Source organism: Trichomycterus rosablanca, chromosome 20, assembly GCF_030014385.1.
Source record: "Trichomycterus rosablanca isolate fTriRos1 chromosome 20, fTriRos1.hap1, whole genome shotgun sequence".
NCBI lineage: Eukaryota > Metazoa > Chordata > Actinopteri > Siluriformes > Trichomycteridae > Trichomycterus > Trichomycterus rosablanca.
In genome coordinates this window covers 13,663,030-13,684,181 of record NC_086007.1, presented here as the reverse complement: position 1 = coordinate 13,684,181, position 21,152 = coordinate 13,663,030, and the positions used below count along the sequence as shown (strand labels likewise).

At 40.5% G+C, this 21,152-nt stretch overlaps 1 protein-coding gene across 8 annotated transcripts in view; it reads right to left on the bottom strand.

The window, feature by feature from the left end:
• bcas3 (BCAS3 microtubule associated cell migration factor) overlaps positions 1-21,152 on the bottom strand; it is a 409,318-nt gene that overhangs the window by 160,394 nt on the left and 227,772 nt on the right. The window contains exon 24 of one of the 8 annotated variants that reach the window (XM_063016963.1): positions 16,614-16,678. The exons of the other annotated variants lie outside the window; for them this stretch is intronic. The gene's annotated coding sequence lies outside the window, so the exon portion shown is untranslated. Of the gene's footprint in view, positions 1-16,613; positions 16,679-21,152 lie in introns of those variants that run through there. 8 annotated transcript variants of the gene reach the window in all.

Genomic DNA, 21,152 nt, shown 5'->3' with positions numbered 1-21,152 from the left:
TTCTATCTGTGTCTGACCGGAGCGCTGAGCATTAACAGAGATGTCATCTTCAGCAGCAGGATACGTGGAAGCTGTTAGGTAAATCAAGTTAAGCCATTTCCGTGCTTTAAAGCCTCTTCCCAATCAGCGTGTGCCTGCGGGAAGGTCGGAGATTTGATGTATACTGATGTTTGCTACAAATCTGGCTAGTCCGTCTGCCACGCGCTTAAAAACACTTTGCTTTTATTTTAGAACAGGGTTTTATCCATAGTCACCATACAGACTTGGTAAAGACGTGTTTAATACGTCGTGGAAGTCTTTCCAGGGATTTTAATGATTTTCTCCAATTCAAGTGTAAATAACAAACACATGAATGGATATAGATAGGGCTGGACGATATGGCTAAAATTTATATCACGATATAACTCCTAATTTCGGTCGATACGATATAATTCCGATATCGATATGAATAATACAAATGCCAAAAACACCAAAATTGGATGGCGGTACCTGTAAACCTCTTTTCTGGTTTCTGGCAAGAAATACAAGCTGAATACACCACTGAATTAGTCCTTTATCTCTTATCAGCTATTTCATCTGCTTCTTTTTCAACTGTAGACAGTGGCAAAGCCAGACAGTTTTCATAGGGATGGCCAAACTGAGACCATTGCTCACACAGGGGTGGCACAGAAACTGTCTGATACCTTATTTTTTTTATGTGGCTAGTGGCTGTTGATCCAGTAGTGTTTTGGCAGTGAGTACCATGTAGAATTACATCAAGCCTAGCATAATAAGCTTTTAATTTTTTCTCATTTTCCCTGTGAACAACTAAAATATAGCCTATAACCTTAACAGAATTTCAAAGATATTCCTTTGCATTACTTGATCATTTGACTGCAAACTTGTGTGTACTGATGAGACTCATTTAAACCCCAGAACATGCTAATGTGAATGCATGGAAAACAAATTTAAATTTTCTTTCAAGAATATGACACATTCTGACCAACACTATTAAGCCAAATCAGCATTGAAAATTGACTTTACTTTTAATAGCCTTCTACAATGTTGGGGCTTCTTAAAACTGAATATTCTCTTTTCAATAGAAGTGTTATTTACCTGCTATTAAATTGTTTTTGAAAAAAAAAAACCGCCTAAGTAGGAGGAAAACCGCCCAATGTGGCAACAGTGGAACGCAAATATCCCGTTGGTGCCTCTACTTGTAGCGCGCCACAACTAATAAGAAGTAGTAGTAATAACTGTTTTTTAATACTCAGTAGTACTACTTCGTGTAATTGTGTTGGTGGTTGACATTATGTTGAGTGTATTACTGCACTGTTTTGGTGGAGAACTACATGCTTGAGGTGCGCTGTTGAATTGCGTCCCTGTGGGAACACCTGCGTGCAGAAATGCTTCCGCAAAAAAGTAACACCGGCAAAGCGGCCACCCCCTGGCTCCGCCCCTGACTGTGGATGCTCGTTCACTCACAGCTGTTGAACTCATTTTGCCGCTAATATCCACCGTGTTGTAGGTAGCGGAGTGTAATCAGAGCGGTAACGCTGAGCACTGGCTTCGTGCCTGTGGCGTACGTCATCACGCACTGACGTATGCATATCGATCGAATTTGTTTAAAAATCATATCACCGTTATTGAAACATTTTCTATCGCGATATATATCGATATCGAATTATTGTCCAGCACTAGATATAGAAGTTGTCAAAAACATACATAATGCAAGGCAATTATTTTACATAGCCCTTATTACTTCTATAGGCTGCTTTCAATAGTCATCAACATGTTTATGGCATGGCACCTGTTAAGCCTTTGACCACTGTATTTGGCAGGATTGGTAAAGTTTAACCAAATCTTGCCACACACTTGACTTTTTAAGTTAGTCCACATATTTGTAATAAAGGCTGCTTCTAAAAGCTACATTTCAGTCTGGTGTGGCCATTGCATTACCAGTATTTGTTTGTTGTTCTGAGTATCCAATAGAATTCAATATTTAAAAATTCCATCCACTTTCTGCAAGCCAGCAAAATGGCTCCGCAGCACAACACTACCACCATCAACATGCTTGAGAGTAGGTACAGTGTTGTTGGGTTTTAAATGTCGTATCCTTTCCCATACAAACAACCTTATAGTGTTAGACAAAGGACTCGATGTTTCAATCCCAAGTAGTTACAGTTGAGACCTTGCTAGGACCACCCAGTGATGTTACCCTACACGACACATCATCAGTTGTGTACCCCAGTATCTTTAGGTGTTTCGGCCATTAATCACAAGACACCCTCCTCTGTGGCAGGCCCACCACAGGCTGATCAGACCTGGGTGTGTGTCGCATAGGAACTGGGTGGTCACTTTGCCCCCCATGCCATTTCCTTTCTTCGCACCCACAGCCAGTGACTACTTCGCTCAGCTGTGGTGGCAAGCTCTTTGATGGTTCTCCTCTGAGCTTGCCCTCTGACACCCACCTCTTTCAGGAGCCTTATGGTGGAGTTAGCCACAAACCCCCTACAGCCCACCTCCACTGGACACACCAACACTGTCCATCCCCGTTCTTCTACCTGGGCTGCAAGGTTAGAATATCGCAACCTTTTCCTTTCATAAGCCTCATCAATGGCTTCCTCCCAGGGCACCGTGAGCTCGATGATATAAACACGGCGACAGGAGTTGGACCACAACACCAGGTCTGGGCGCAAGCTTGACACAGCAATGTTCGGTGGAAACACTAGGCTCTTATCAAGGTCAGCCCGCAGTTGCCAGTCCCTGGCAGTACCCATAAGGCTTGAAATTATGGGAGGGGCTCTGATTGGCTGTCTTTCACCCTCCCGAATAAAGGCTATTGACGTTTGGGCCTCTTGATACGCATTAAGTGGAGCAGCATTTGTGGCGGTTCTTTTTTCTTCTATATATTATTAATATATAGACATTGTCAAATAATGTTTTTTTGTTCTTTTTCCAAATACAAATACAACTTCCATCCAAAAAGGCTTTTGCTTTTGTGATTAGTGACAAACCAATCTGTTTATTAACTGGGGCACAGAAAATTCACCAGCTTTAGTCAGTGATAATTATTAATGAGAAATAGGAGGCAATGCCACAAAGTTAAATGACATTGCAGAATTTTCCACATTATTACCTTATTTACATACGTATATACATATACATGTACAGTACAATGAAATTCTTTCTTCGCATATCCCAGCTTGTTTGGAAGCTGGGGTCAGAGCGCAGGGTCAGCCATCGTACGGCGGCCCTGGAGCAGATAGGGTTAAGGGCCTTGCTCAAGGACCCAACAGTGGCTGCATAGCGGAGCCCGGATTTAAAGCGCCAATCTTCCGGTTGATAGCCCAATGCTCTACCCACTAGGCTACCACTGTTTTAACACAGCAAATTTGTCATATTTTTAGAAAACTATCAATGATCTAAAGACAAAACTCATTTCCCCCAATACAAAGTATGTGTAAAAACAGGGGAAAAAACACGTTTACCTTCTTCTCACAAATCTCAAACCTCAAAGTATTACAAAAACTACATGAAGACCAAAAAAAGATCAAGAAGTGCTGATCATCATGAAGTATTATCCATGGTCACCTGACCTGAATCCTCTGAAGTATTTATGGGTCATTTAAAGACAGACAAAGAAAAGCAAAGGATTCAGCAACATCACAATATGCTCTTCAGTATATTGTGAAATCATGCTGGGATAACATGGATTTTTAGGATTAGTCGATTTAGTTCCAGCAAAATTACTAAAATTTCTAAAATACATGTCCATTAAAAAAACAACAATACAACAATATTGTAGCTAAAAAGTGGTAGTGGTAGGGGGGTAGTGACCAAAATAACAGAAAGTGAGACCAAAAAGAAAACAAAATCAAAACAACAGCCCAAAGCGGGTAGGTGAGTAGGGGATTTCACACTCCACACACTCGCCTCAAAAAAGAAAGATGTTCAACCCACAAGGACATAAGCCTACAATGCCTTGTCAGAAAACCATGTGGTAGCCATGGGGTCATCAGTGATAAGCCCCTAGCAAAACCAACACCCACTAAGAAAAGATGAATAGAAAAGTATGACATCAGAGTCACTACCAATACCAGCTACTCAATCCACCAGAATACGCAACTCAGACTCAAGTAAAAAGACCAAAGCAATTTAAACAAAGAACTGACACTCTTATGACTGGTGCTACCTGCACCCAGGAGAATCATGAAAAAACAAGATTAGAAATGATGGAAAAAAGAGCCGAGTATAGGGCAACCCAGCAAACTGACCACACTGACCCCAAACACCCTAAAAAATACAGTGCACCAGCAGTGAGGAGTTCAGTGAAGCTGGTATTATAAGCTCCTCAAGTTTGAAGTGAATTAACACTTAATAAGGTGCAAAGGCTGTTCATTCAAACAAGTGACACTAACCAGTGGCAAGGCAGGTGAGCATTATACTGCAATCTGTTACAGGATTGTAATGAAATGTTTGGTGAATAATAGACAACCTGCGTAATAAATATGTAAGGACTGTTGATCTGGATCAGATTTATATATGGCTGCATTTTTGTGATGCACACAAGATGGCAGTTCTGCAAATTCTGAATATTACATTAACATCCAACACTGAGCACATTTGCACAGGCACCTTATGTTCAACACAAACATGACGTCCCTTACACTTCATTACATACACAGCTCAGTGATCCCGGTCCGGCTATGTGGGGCATGACAAGATCTTTACACTCAATCCTGCTCAGCTCCTCGAGCCATGGCCAGATGCCCTGTGCTTGCCCAACTGTTCCATGCTGCTTTAACCTTGCATGACAGCCAGCCTTTTCAGTGTGTGTGTGTGTGTTTGTAAGAGTGCATAAGACACAGCAGTGCTGATGGAGTTTTTAAACACCTCACTGTCACTGCTGGACTGAGAATAGTCCACCAACCAAAAATAACCAGCCAACAGCGCCCCGTGGTCTAGAAGATGAAGGTCCAGAAGATGACCAACTCAAACAGCAGCAGTAGATGAGCGATCGTCTCTGACTTTACATCTAAAAGGTGGACGAACTAGGTAGTAGTGTCTAATAGAGTGGGCAGTGAGTAGAAATGGTATTTAAAAACTCCAGCAGCAGTGCTGTGTCTGATCCACTCATACAAGCACATCACACACTAACACACCACCACCATGTCATTGTCACTGCAGTGCTGAGAATGATCCACAGCTACAGCATGTTGGCCAAGGTCATACAGCGGTTTTCCAGGACAGGTTCCACTCGGAACAGGCTTCGCCAGGGTCGACCAAAGAAGTTGAGTCCACGTGTTCGGCGTCATATCCAGAGGTTGGCTTTAAAAAATAGACACATGAGTGCTGCCAGCATTGCTGCAGAGGTTGAAGACGTGGGAGGTCAGCCTGTCAGTGCTCAGACCATACGCCGCACACTGCATCAACTCGGTCTGCATGGTCGTCATCCCAGAAGGAAGCTGACGCACAAGAAAGCCCAGTTTGCTGAAGACAAGCAGTCCAAGAACATGGATTACTGGAATGCCCTGTGGTCTGATGAGACCAAGATAAACTTGTTTGGCTCAGATGGTGTCCAGCATGTGTGGCGGCGCCCTGGTGAGAAGTACCAAGACAACTGTATCTTGCCTACAGTCAAGCATGGTGGTGGTAGCATCATGGTCTTGGGCTGCATGAGTGTTGCTGGCACTGGGGAGCTGCAGTTCATTGAGGGAAACATGAATTCCAACATGTACTGTGACATTCTGAAACAGAGCATGATCCCCTCCCTTCGAAAACTGGGCCTCATGGCAGTTTTCCAACAGGATAACGACCCCAAACACAACCTCCAAGATGACCACTGCCTTGCTGAGGAAGCTGAAGGTAAAGGTGATGGACTAAACCCAATTGAGCACCTGTGGCGCATCCTCAAGTGGAAGGTGGAGGAGTTCAAGGTGTCTAACATCCACCAGCTCCGTGATGTCATCATGGAGGAGTGGAAGAGGATTCCAGTAGCAACCTGTGCAGCTCTGGTGAATTCCATGCCCAGGAGGGTTAAGGCAGTGCTGGATAATAATGGTGGTCACACAAAATATTGACACTTTGGGCACAATTTGGACATGTTCACTGTGGGGTGTACTCACTTATGTTGCCAGCCATTTAGACATTAATGGCTTTGTGTTGAGTTATTTTCAGAAGACAGTAAATCTACACTGCTATACAAGTTGTACACTGACTACTCCAAGTTATATCCAAGTTTTATTTCTATAGTGTTGTCCCATGAAAAGATATAATAAAATATTTGCAGAAATGTGAGGGGTGTACTCACTTTTGTGATACACTGTATATATATATATATATATATATACAGTATATATATACAGTATATTAGGGCTGTCAAACGATTAAAATTTTTAATCGCGATTAATCTCAGAATTTCATATAGTTAATCGCGATTAATCGCATTAAAAAAAAAAAAGTGTAAATGTTATAGAAAACAAGGATTTTTAAGTGAGATGTTACAATTAAAATGGTGAACACATTTTATGCTAAATGTACCTATGTTAAAAACTGCTGGGACAAGAGAAAACTGTAAGGGAGTTTTATTCACTCACATACTAGGCAGTAATACTATCCAGCAGAGACCCCTGACTTGTAGGTTAAAATATCAATTCAATTCAATTCAATTCAAAGAGCTTCATTAGCATGACTGTTGAAGAGGTTACAGTATTGCTAAAGCATTGGAAAGATGTTTATATAATTATACAAAATTAAATAACTTTAGGAAAAATATTAAATTTTAGATAATAATAAAACAGAAGCATAACAAGGAAATTAGAATAAAGGCAGATGTAGAAGAATAAAGATTAAACATTGTCTCTGTGTGGGTCCATCAGGGTTGTTCCTGTGTTTGGTTGTATCAGTCCGTGTCTTTCAGATTGTGGCAGGCAGATACATACTGAGCTGCTACTGTACTGTGGTTAAAATTTCTCCATCAGCAAACATTGTAGATCAGCGGTGCTTTAGGTGGGATAAGGCGTAGTTATTGTAACAGACTTTTCTGTGGTTGTATTGTGACAATGGTTTGATGGACGTTTCTACACGAAGTGAGCGTGTTTTGACCCTTTGGGGCTTCCATAGTTCATGGAATAGCATGCTTGGCTAACGACTCTAGCTGTCCGCTATTCGGTACCGTGACAGAAAAAGTAATAAAAGTTTTCTGCTCCCGACAACTTGTGAATATACCGTGTATTTATTTCTTTATTAAGAAAGTGCATCACTACGATGCTCGGTTACATTTGAGAAACGCTGTCCTAATGAGAGATGCCGTGCACGGTCAAGTCTCAACATGAACTACGGATGACTCGCAGAGCCAAATAGAATTTGCATTAACGGCACAATTTTTTAAAATTGCATTAAATTGAGATCGCGTTAATGCATTATTATCGCGTTAACTTCGACAGCCCTAATATATATATAAATATACATATAAATAAATGCAGCCTAAAAAGGTTTTCTGGGATTTCAAGGGTGTGTTTAAGATCAAAACAAAAGCAGAGCTATCTCATTTACTTAAAAAAATATATAATTGCCAACCTAGTATTGCCTAGTATAAAGCCATATTACATTTCCATTTGGGAAAGATTACAATTTAAATAGATTTCTTTAATAAACAACACAGGTCTTAATATCTTTTTGCCCACAAGTACAAATTGATCATAGGGTAAAAAGTAAATAATTGGCAACTGTTCTGTGTATGTTCATGCACACACACATTCTTATAGCTGAATGTCGACAGAGTAGCAATTTTTAAACCACAGTATGAAACAACAGAATAGGAAGAAGTGTTCATAAAGCAACTCCTCTGTACTTGTGTGTGTGTGTGTGTGTGTGTGTGTGTGTGTGTGTGTGTGTGTGTGTGTGTGTGTGTGTGTGTGTGTGTGTGTGTGCGTGCGTGTTGGAAGGCTCTCCGCATAATTTAATGAACTGAGAACGACCTTGATCGGTGATTCAAAGCTGGGAGCGCGGGCCACTCCCCTTCTGCCCTCACATTCATCAAGTGTGTGTTTTGATCTCTCAGGCACATCGCATGTGTTTCTCCGACCAGCGCCAGCCACACTGCGCTCTCATTGGTTCAGCTCGCTAAGCAAATTGCACCCTCCACACACACACTAACAATAATGCAGTGCCCTCGCGCCGCCCTGGGCACATCCTACACTGAATCGTTAACTTTTGATTAAGCCTGGCCTCTCTGCACAACTAATAAAGAGGGGTCAGGCAGCTGCTTTAATACTCAGAGAGAGTCATTACTCCTCTTCCTTGGTAACGGTTACTAACCACGGTCAAGCCGGCACCGGACAAGTCGTTTTTATACTCTTGAATAAAACACCAGCCGTGTTTCAATCATCGGCAAATATCGCATGCGCCCTTCATGGCCTCATTCTAGTCAAATCATCACTTTACAATTCGGCTGCTTACCGGAACCAGATGTGAAGAATGTAGGACTTTATTTCTTGTGTGGTTTTTTTCTGAATTGTAATGACAGAAAGAATAAATAGATAAAAAAGCCACTGTGAACTGTTAGGACCAGAATGGCTTTTCCTCACGTCGACAAGGCCTCAATAACACACACTGCCTAGCATAAAAGATGTTGCATTCGGTGTAAAGCTGTCCAATTACAAAAGCAGCCTGTTCCGTTTCAATTATCACACAATACTGCATTATAAATACAGTACCAGTCTATTTATTATGAGACAAGTCCTTCCTCTGAGCCTGTCCCTCCAGCTTCCTGTGAGAAATTAAAGAGCGCAGAGAATGAAATGTCTTTTCCCTCTTTGTTTCATGTGGTCTTCCAGTTTCGAGCAGTCGTAATGAGCTAATTGTGGCTTTCAGTGTCGACTCACAACTTTTTCCCCATGAACCCATGTGTGTTATTTCTGCATAAAGCTTTATCAGACTTGAACAATCGTGACCAGAGTTTAAAGGGGAAGAAAGGAATCAAGTTCATCAAGGCGGTGCGACTCTAAGGTATCAATTATGCTGAATGAAGACACAGAGTTGGCCGCTTCAGTCCAATTAAAACATGGTCTGTTTTATCAGGCTGTGTCGAAGTAAGGCTGAAAGGGGATGTGAAGAGAAAACGAGGAGAGAGAGCATTGAGAGTATACAAGCACTCCCCCGCTCACCAAGGTAAACATATACAGTGTTTTTATTCATTGATTATTTCATAAGCAACACTGACCATACAAATAACATTTATAGGTATGCAATTACTGACCTGGATTCAAACCCTGGATCCCAGCAGTAGTGGACTGGCATAGTTTAGAAGAAGGGGGATCATAAAAGGATCATTAATGGTGTGGTATAAAACACTGATAACAAAAAACAAGACTTTGTTTGTTTAATTAAAACGTAGTTAACACATTAACTATTCAATATGTCTTCCTGTGATTGTCTTTTGTCTTTGCTTAAGAAAGCTAATTTCTTCTTACCATTGGAGTTTAGTACAATAGGGAAATACATAGCAGCGCTACTGCTACTGTTATGCTGTTGGCAGATTATAATTATATACAGTACTAATAAACATTTTACGCTAATGCTAGTGTTAAATTAGACAGCATAACTTTGTTTCACATTTACCCTCAAACTAATTCCTGAAAACAAGCACCAAACCTTTACTAGATTCCACAAGGGAGCATGCATATATTATTATTATTATTATTATTATTTTTAATACTACCACTACTACTAATAACAATAATAATAAATATTATAAGTACTCATAAGTAGTAAACAACAACAATAACAACACTATAAACAATAATATAATAGCAATAATACTACCAATAATTAATATTATATTATCATTAATACTACTACTACTAGTAATAATAATAATAAAAACAATAATATAATAATACATAAAATAATATATAATTTAATTATAACATATACATATTTTATATTTTTATAAAAAATAATAATATAATAATCATATTATTAGTTAATTATAATAGTAATAATACTACTAATAATTAATACTATATTATCATTATTACTACTACTACTACTACCACTAACATTAATAATAAAAATAATAATAACAATAATAATAATAATAAAATACATAATAAAATAATGTATATTATTTATTATTATATATATTTTATACATTATATATATAAAATAATATAATAATCATATTAGTAGTCAATTATAATAGTAATAATACCACTAATAAATAATACTAGATTATCATTATTATTACTACTACTAATAATAATATTAATAGTTATATTAACAGTAATAACAATAATAATAATAATCATTATATTAAAAGTAATGTAATAATAATAATATTAACATAATCCTTATATTAACAGTAATAATAATAATAATAATAATCGTTATATTAAAAGTAATGTAATAATAATAATAATATTAACATATTAGTTATATTAACAGTAATAATAATAATAATTGTTATATTAACAGTAATAATAATAATTATATTAAAAGTAATGTAATAATAATAATAATAATAATAATAATAATAATTATAGCAGCACCAGTGTATGCATTTAAATTATGAATAGAAGCTGTTAAGCATAAGTTTGGTTTGTGTATTTTGCATCATTTACCAGTATAAAGGTAGATCTTTGCTTATCATCTTATAACAAGCTTTGGTTTAAATCTACATTCAGAATACTAAACTGTTTTTGCTTTTCTTACTCTGCATTCTCAATGTTAAGCTGTCTTTAAAAAAAAACAAAAGTGTGTTGATATAAATATTGGTGATGCTATAAACCTTTCGACAGTGACAATCACTTATGGTTTGAAAGAGAGCAGTGATGCATTTAAGCATTCATTTAATTCCTAACCCAATAGTGCGATATTTAGAAGGACCAACCCACGCTGCTATAAACACAGAAACCCAGTCAAAGCTTTCACCCTTTAATCCACCTCTGGTGTTCATGCAAATGTGTTTAAATATTGTGACTTGTGTTGTGGGGTTACACTGGCTGACTGGGCCGCACAGCAGGGTGGGTGACACGCTCACTAACTCAATCTCTCTCTGTTTGTCAGAATGCAGGAGTGTCTGGAGTCGGCCCACAATCACGCACAGCGGGATTTACAGGCGGAAAATTGCAACACTTGAATAGGGATGGTGAAAACAGAAGACGGAGGCCGGGATGAAGATGAGAGAGGCGTGAGATGAAGGCGGACAGGAGAACGTGGGATCGACGGCTGTGAACTCACAGCCTGACCGGTAAATACCAAATCCCACACGATTTATCAACATATTATTTGAGTCACATGGTGTACCGAAATCTGTGTAAAATGTAAGCCGGGGTGTTAATGTGTAACTCAGTGCAGAGTGCAGATGAATGTGATGCTAAGGATGGCCCACTGCTTTTGCGTGAGACTGACAAACATGATCAGATGAGCGCCAGCAAATCAAAAGATGAGGCTGGAAAAAAGGAAGTGAGGGAGCGAGAGTGAGGAGAGTAAGGGGAAGTGGCACTGAAGGACAATAGGAGGGAGGGCGGCTAACAGGAATAGAGGAGTGAAAGGGAAGCTGGGCTCGGGGAGCATCGAGGGAGTTGTTTAAGGAGAAACAGTGTCCGTTTGTGGCCGCTGATAATACTTTCCATTCAACGGGGCTCGCAGCGCGCTGATTCCTCTGATTGCAGCCTGGCGCCCTGCTGGCGAGCCTTGGCGCTGAAATTAAATCCACTCTATTCAGTTATAAATTATAATGCTTTATAAACAACACCCCCACTGGGAAACAAGGGGGAGGGGGCATGGCCTGAGTGAGAGCGATGTTGGAAGAGAGAGAGGGAGAGAGAGGGGGAGAGAGAGGAAAGAAGAAGAGCAGGCACAGTGATAGAAAAAAAATGGATAGGCATTAGAATAGGAAGTGTTCTGTATCCTGAATGAGGAATCAAAGGGCAAAACCAAGCGAATGCAAAAACAGCAGGATGGAGGAAAAGCAATAAGAAAAAAAAAAAATATATATATATATATACATATACATATACATACATACATATATATATATATATACAGTGTATCACAAAAGTGAGTACACCCCTCACATTTCTGCAGATATTTAAGTATATCTTTTCATGGGACAACACTGACAAAATGACACTTTGACACAATGAAAAGTAGTCTGTGTGCAGCTTATATAACAGTGTAAATTTATTCTTCCCTCAAAAAAACTCAATATACAGCCATTAATGTCTAAACCACCGGCAACAAAAGTGAGTACACCCTTTAGTGAAAGTTCCTGAAGTGTCAATATTTTGTGTGGCCACCATTATTTCCCAGAACTGCCTTAACTCTCCTGGGCATGGAGTTTACCAGAGCTTCACAGGTTGCCACTGGAATGCTTTTCCACTCCTCCATGACGACATCACGGAGCTGGCGGATATTCGAGACTTTGCGCTCCTCTGCTGGTCGCTTGAGGATGCCCCAAAGATGTTCTATTGGGTTTAGGTCTGGAGACATGCTTGGCCAGTCCATCACCTTTACCCTCAGCCTCTTCAATAAAGCAGTGGTCGTCTTAGAGGTGTGTTTTGGGTCATTATCATGCTGGAACACTGCCCTGCGACCCAGTTTCCGGAGGGAGGGGATCATGCTCTGCTTCAGTATTTCACAGTACATATTGGAGTTCATGTGTCCCTCAATGAAATGTAACTCCCCAACACCTGCTGCACTCATGCAGCCCCAGACCATGGCATTCCCACCACCATGCTTGACTGTAGGCATGACACACTTATCTTTGTACTCCTCACCTGATTGCCGCCACACATGCTTGAGACCATCTGAACCAAACAAATTAATCTTGGTCTCATCAGACCATAGGACATGGTTCCAGTAATCCATGTCCTTTGTTGACATGTCTTCAGCAAACTGTTTGCGGGATTTCTTGTGTAGAGACTTCAGAAGAGGCCTCCTTCTGGGGTGACAGCCATGCAGACCAATTTGATGTAGTGTGCGGCGTATGGTCTGAGCACTGACAGGCTGACCCCCCACCTTTTCAATCTCTGCAGCAATGCTGACAGCACTCCTGCGCCTATCTTTCAAAGACAGCAGTTGGATGTGACGCTGAGCACGTGCACTCAGCTTCTTTGGACGACCAACGCGAGGTCTTTTCTGAGTGGACCCTGCTCTTTTAAAACGCTGGATGATCTTGGCCACTGTGCTGCAGCTCACTTTCAGGGTGTTGGCAATCTTCTTGTAGCCTTGGCCATCTTCATGTAGCGCAACAATTCGTCTTTTAAGATCCTCAGAGAGTTCTTTGCCATGAGGTGCCATGTTGGAACTTTCAGTGACCAGTATGAGAGAGTGTGAGAGCTGTACTACTAAATTGAACACAGCTGCTCCCTATGCACACCTGAGACCTAGTAACACTAACAAATCACATGACATTTTGGAGGGAAAATGACAAGCAGTGCTCAATTTGGACATTTAGGGGTGTAGTCTCTTAGGGGTGTACTCACTTTTGTTGCCAGTGGTTTAGACATTAATGGCTGTATATTGAGTTTTTTTGAGGGAAGAATAAATTTACACTGTTATATAAGCTGCACACAGACTACTTTTCATTGTGTCAAAGTGTCATTTTGTCAGTGTTGTCCCATGAAAAGATATACTTAAATATCTGCAGAAATGTGTACACCCCTCACATTTCTGCAAATATTTCATTATATCTTTTCATGGGACAACACTATAGACATGAAACTTGGATATAACTTAGAGTAGTCAGTGTACAGCTTGTATAGCAGTGTAGATTTACTGTCTTCTGAAAATAACTCAACACACAGCCATTAATGTCTAAATAGCTGGCAACATAAGTGAATACACCCCACAGTGAACATGTCCAAATTGTGCCCAAATGTGTCGTTGTCCCTCCCTGGTGTCATGTGTCAAGGTCCCAGGTGTAAATGGGGAGCAGGGCTGTTAAATTTGGTGTTTTGGGTACAATTCTCTCATACTGGCCACTGGATATTCAACATGGCACCTCATGGCAAAGAACTCTCTGAGGATGTGAGAAATAGAATTGTTGCTCTCCACAAAGATGGCCTGGGCTATAAGAAGATTGCTAACACCCTGAAACTGAGCTACAGCACGGTGGCCAAGGTCATACAGCGGTTTTCCAGGACAGGTTCCACTCGGAACAGGCTTCGCCAGGGTCGACCAAAGAAGTTGAGTCCACGTGTTCGGCGTCATATCCAGAGGTTGGCTTTAAAAAATAGACACATGAGTGCTGCCAGCATTGCTGCAGAGGTTGAAGACGTGGGAGGTCAGCCTGTCAGTGCTCAGACCATACGCCGCACACTGCATCAACTCGGTCTGCATGGTCGTCATCCCAGAAGGAAGCTGACGCACAAGAAAGCCCGCAAACATTTTGCTGAAAACAAGCAGTCCAAGAACATGGATTACTGGAATGCCCTGTGGTCTGACGAGACCAAGATAAACTTGTTTGGCTCAGATGGTGTCCAGCATGTGTGGCGGCGCCCTGGTGAGAAGTACCAAGACAACTGTATCTTGCCTACAGTCAAGCATGGTGGTGGTAGCATCATGGTCTTGGGCTGCATGAGTGTTGCTGGCACTGGGGAGCTGCAGTTCATTGAGGGAAGCATGAATTCCAACATGTACTGTGACATTCTGAAACAGAGCATGATTCCCTCCCTTTGAAAACTGGGCCTCATGGCAGTTTTCCAACAGGATAACGACCCCAAACACAACCTCCAAGATGACAACTGCCTTGCTGAGGAAGCTGAAGGTAAAGGTGATGGACTAAACCCAATTGAGCACCTGTGGCGCATCCTCAAGTGGAAGGTGGAGGAGTTCAAGGTGTCTAACATCCACCAGCTCCGTGATGTCATCATGGAGGAGTGGAAGAGGATTCCAGTAGCAACCTGTGCAGCTCTGGTGAACTCCATGCCCAGGAGGGTTAAGGCAGTGCTGGATAATAATGGTGGTCACACAAAATATTGACACTTTGGGCACAATTTGGACATGTTCACTGTGGGGTGTACTCACTTATGTTGCCAGCCATTTAGACATTAATGGCTGTGTGTTGAGTTATTTTATTTCTATAGTGTTGTCCCATGAAAAGATATAATAAAATATTTGCAGAAATGTGAGGGGTGTACTCACTTTTGTGATACACTGTATATATACACACATATACATACATTAAAATATAAATACAACAATAAAAGATAAAATTATATAATAAATAATAATAAATAAATTATTAAATAATAATTAAAAAAATATTAAATACATTTTTTATTATTATTATGCTGACAAAAACAAAATGCTGACAATTTAACATTTAACAAGCACTAACTATATGTATATTTTTTTCTTTGTTTATTCATTATATTTAAATATATTATTTTTTTTACAATGCTGCTGAGGGATTTTAGCCCAATTTAGCTCGTTGTTGGTCCTGCCACATTAACTGTACTATCTCCAAGCCTTAATTCAGTTTTCTTTGAGCTACTCATATGTAAACTTGTTTTTAAACTTCAGTTTTAGGTTCAGCAAATGAACAAATGACCTCACATTCATTATTCTGCAAAAGTTTTTATATAAAGAATAAAATTAATCATTTGCAAAACATTCAGGTCTTGACATAGCAAAGCACCAGCACCAATTTAAACCGCATTTATTAATTTATTTACTTACTTATATTTTGTGAGTGCCAGACAAGCACTGATGTTTTTCTTGGATGTTTAGCTTGGTTTGCTACCCTCACATTAATCCAATTATGTCTAATCTGTTTTGTGTTGTGGGGTCATAAACACAGAGCATAGCTGACCTTGGTTTTTCTGGCATTAGTTTTGACTTTTTCTTTTTATTTAACTTTTAATTTTAGCTGGCAGCCACTTATTTAAATTTTTATTTACTTATTTATGTATTTATGTATGTATGTATTTAGTTAGTTAGTTAGATTTACGATTTTCTTGAAGATAATGACTTTCATCATGGTTCATTGAACTCCTTGAACCTAAGCAATTAACAACTTTGTGTCTCTAAGCCACCGTTTCTAAGCTCGACTGGTAGTGTTCTTACAAAAACTTAGTGATTATTGACACAAATAACTGGTTATGTCTAAGGAGGGGGTTGGGGAGATGGAGGTAAAGCCCTGTGATGGATTGGTGCCTTGCACAGGTATTCCTGTTCTGCACCCAGGATAAAGCTGTTGATGAAAATAAAATGGCAAACCTAAAATATAACACAATAGTTTATTCATTTAATTGCTAATTTAACATGATGTTTTGTTTCTATTAGAATCAAATGATGTAAGAATTGTAATGCAACTGTTACCATTAAGAGAAGAGAAGCTAAAGAATGATGTAGAATTATGTGGAAATATTAAAGCATCTTAACATTTTTCAATAAAAACAGTGTCGTAATTGTAACAATCGGCCTAAGGCACAAACAATCATGTGTGTCTCATTTTAACAATGCAAATATAACATGGCAAATGTTCTGTCTATGTGCACAAAGCCTTTGGTATGGAGACACAATAATTAAATCAATAAAATACCTTCAGAATTAAGTGGGTCCTTATAAATTAGAAAAAAAGAAAAAAGATGGGCTCCTTTTCACTGATTGGTCTAAAGACCTGTCAATTAAATGAGGGGGTGGGCAAAACACACGAAGAATTCCTCTGTAACACTGCACAAAACGTCTTCACCAACAAGTGTGTAAGTCAAGGAAAAACAAAATGCTCTGGTTATAATGTGTAAAGGTCAATGTCCACCCCCCCTTTCTTTTTTACATTGTATCACTACAAGCACTCCATGCCAAAATTCCAAAATATATGAGCGGAAAATGTGAAGTAACTTTACAGGTTGTCAGTGGTCGTAAAAACAAGCATAGGGTCAGGAAAGGTTAGTCCAGTTAATAGAGCTCAGCACAGTGTGAGAGAAAGGGGGGGCGGACAACAGACAAAAAGAGAGAGACAGAGAGACAAAGAAGGAGAGAGAAAGAGGTGAGAGTGTAGTGTGTGCGAGTGTGTTTTCTTTAGGCGGCTCTGGCAATGAGCTATTCGGCCGCCAACCTTTGTGTCCAGTTCAATGGCTGAAACCCTGAGCAGCCAAACCGTGAACTACAGGTCACTGTCAAACCCTCTTTTAGCACATGTGCACACATACACACACAGAGCGTAAAGTCCCCACAGCCACACTGGTTTTGACCAGTCGGGACTGAAAACCCAGTTCGAAAACCAGCTTTCCAGTGTTTTGACATCTCAATGTACGCTGACAAGCAGAACACGGTCAGATCAATTAATCTTAATTACAGTGTAAAGATCCGAACATTTCCAACCACTAATTACAGCACTTCTGCACACTAAATGTGCTCTTGGTAACGCTGCCTCAAACTTTACAGGATTCTGTTATTTCTGACCAGTCTTCAGCGGTTATGAGGTTTCCTCAGCCGTGCTGCGGACCTTCCGGGTCCTCTTATAAACATCGCTTCAACAGGACTGTTTATGCGCACATGAGACCTGATTTACTGTACTAATTTGTCTTAGTTGTATCAACAAACTGCAAACTGTACTAGTTGACGTCTATTTGTGTATTTATTTATTTAGCTTTGATAACTGCTTTGTCATCATAAAGGCCACTGGGAGTTTGGTGCCAGCTAAGATCACTGGAAGTAAGCAACACCTTGAAAAATGTGCCAGGGCCAGTTGACATCTAGTAGATGAGATAATGACTTGCTCGCAATTACCCCTTTTCCACCAACGCGGAACGGTTCCGGTTCTGGTTCGCGAACTTGATTTTGAACCGGTTCCGCGTGTTTCCACCAAAAAAAAAGAGGTTCCAGACAGCGAACTAGCAAGCCAATCTGGCACCACAGAATACTTGGTTTTTCAGAGCGAACCGTGACGTCATCTGTGGGCGTGTCACACCGCTGATATTTTCAAAGCGTCTTAAAAAAAGATTAATTGTGTGATATGACGTGGTAAACGTGACCCGGGCAGTACGAACACCGCTTAACGCAAAAAATAAAGTGTAACGTGACTTATTGTACTAAAACAATGACCGATGAATTTGGGCAGTACAGAGCACTTATAACCTGTAATAACGGAGAGAAATGTAGTGTTCCTGAGTCATATTTTTAGTACATTCAGCCACGTTATGTTATATTTTTTACGTTATGCTTTTTCGACTCTCCCGAGAAGATTCAGAACCCCGAGCTGCATAAACACACGTGAAGTAAATCCAGCTAAACACAGAGACATGTATTGTATTTTGGAGTAGATTTGATGGTTATTTCACACAATTAGTTGTTCGTGTTGTGGAACTTTAGTGATGTTTTATCGCTCGAGTCGAGCGCTAAGCAAATCGGCTATTTGTGCCGAGAGTCGCGGTGAGAACAAAGCGCAAAACGCTTCTCAAGTCAACGAACTAAAGAAAACAACAACTGCGACAAACACGTCTACGTCTTTTTATCACCAACAGCTGATCGATGCTTTTACACAACAACGAACATCTGTAACAGCAGCACAAATGCTCGCACATAATCTACACGCTCCGCCATGACATTACTACTCTTAACTTTCGTTAAGTAGCGCCCACCGCTGATGACGCAGACTTGATTCTCAAAAACTGGTGGAAACGCGGGTCGGTTCTCTACAAGAACACCAAGGTTCTAAGAAACCTGAACAGAACCGGTTCAAGAACCATGGTTCTTTTGGTGGAAAAGCCCTAAAAGCCCTTAAAGTGTGAATGGAGAACCACCAGATCAACCAGTGGTTTCAGACTTTTGACCCAGACTGAATACTATCACCATGATCTATAATTACTGTACATACACAGTGATAGAGAAGTTTATATTGATTGGCCCTATCTTTAGAGCACTGTTTACTGATTTTTACTTTGATTAACACAAATTTTACCCTTCCTTTGGGGCAGGAGTTGGTATGTGGAGGAGAAATACCTTATTACCATCCAGCCAGTTCACTGTGGTGCAAGGCTGACATCACGATGGAGTGTGGTGATGATTAATTGTACAAAAATAAGAAAGTGATTCACTTTCTACTCACACTGTCCATTTTATCAGCTCCACTTACCATATAAAAGCACTTTGTAGTTCTACAATTACTGACTGTAGTCCATCTGTTTTTCTGCATGCTTTGTTAGCCCCCTTTCATGCTGTTCTTCAATGGTCAGGACCCCCACAGGACCACCACAGAGTAGGTATTATTTGGGTGGTGGATCTTTCTCAGCACTGCAGTGACACTGACATGGTGGTGGTGTGTTAGTGTGTGTTGTGCTGGTATGAGTGAATAAGACACAGAAATACTGATGGAGTTTTTAGACACCTTACTGTCACTGCTGGACTGAGAATAGTCCACCAACCAAAAATATGTCCACCCAACGGTGCCCTGTTGGCAGTGTCCTGTGACCACTGATGAAAGTCTAAAAGATGACCAACACAAACAGCAGCAATAGATGAGCGATCGTCTCTGACTTTACAGAGTCTCTGAATCTACAAGGTGGACCAACTAGGTGGTAGATTGGACAGTAAGTGGACTGTCTGATCCACTCATACCAGCACAACACACACTAACACACCACCACCACATCACTGCTGAGAATGATCCACCACCTAAAGAATACCTACTCTGTAGTGGTCCTGTAGGGGTCCTGACCATTAAAGAACAGGGTAAAAGCAGGCTAAAAAAAAGTATGTAAAGAAACAGATGGACTACAGTCAGTAATTGTAGAGTTACAAAGTGCTTCTATATGGTAAGTGGAGCTGATAAAGTGGACAGTGTAGAAACAAGGAGGTGGTTTTAATGTTATGGCTGATCAGTGTATATATAATATTAGCCAATCTGTATTAACCTAACGAAACTAAGGGCCGCAGAGATCTGGAGAATGTCTCTGTGGCCCCTAGTACTCTTACGCTGGAGAAAGTTCCACAAGCAAGAATGCAAACTTCCTAGCAAACGTAACCGCAGATGAAGCATTCCCCAATCACAGAGAGCATGGCTGGCTTAACATGCTAACAGAATACCGCAGGCAAACAAAAAACACAACCCCTTGCACACATCCAGATACTTAAAATACAGGATAATGTTCCAACTATTAGAACCGTCTTTTAAGTGTCGTGTTTCATCGGAACTGATTGGGAACATCGTTGGCGACAGGCTGCCGAGGGCTTAACGTTCTCTGAACTTGGCTTGTTTATTACAAGCCACGAAAGCTTAGCGCTTTGCCCCATTTGAACCCCGCTGGAGCGTCAGGAAGACTGCTAATACGCTCTGCAGTTCACTTAAGGTAGAGCGCGGAGATGTCGGCTGCGTCGGAGTCTGGTAGCGTTCAGTAAAAATAGCGGCAGTAACCGGTCCAGCTGCCCAATCCCAGAGCTCTCTATTACCTCCCGGCAAATAAGGGCCCGATTGGCAGAGCAAACAAAGAATTACTGGTTGTTAAGTTGGCCTCTTTTTCTCATCTCTGGAGTGGCTTCCTCTTTGCCGCTGAGCGTACGACGTCTGCAAACACCTGATACGCATCCAGCTCCCTGCTGCCATTCAGTCTTGTTAAATTGTTACCACCTTTGGCTAAGCCGGCGCTGACGATTAACATTGCTGCCCTTCACTTCAAAGGCCACTGAGCCTGTAGCTTTTAACCGCCCTGCTCCTGAAGATTTGTTTTTGATTTTCACAAGGTCCCAAAGCACTTTTAACTGTTCCCAGGACTCTGTCCTCACTGGTTACAGCTAGGTAAGCTATCAGAAGCAGTTACATATTACTAATAGAGGGCTGGAGAAATTCTTGTGTTAATGTGCATTTGATTTTTACTCGTTAACTGTAACTTCTTCGGCTTTTTGTGTTCATTTAATATCTGCCGAGTCAAATAATATGCCAACAGCAACTGATTCTTATAACTTTGCAGCATAGCCTCCTAATTTTGATTGACTACAAATGGTGACACCTCTCTGCCCAAAAGACTATGGCATAGTGTTTTCCCTTCTGTTTCGGGCATTCATGTAGACACAGCAACTTAAACCAAAGTAAAGATTTATAGATGATAGACAGACAGACACTTACAAATAGACAGACAATAACAGAGAAAGACAGATAGATAGAGAGAGAGACAGACAGACAGACAGACAGACATATGGATGGATGGATAGATGGATGGATG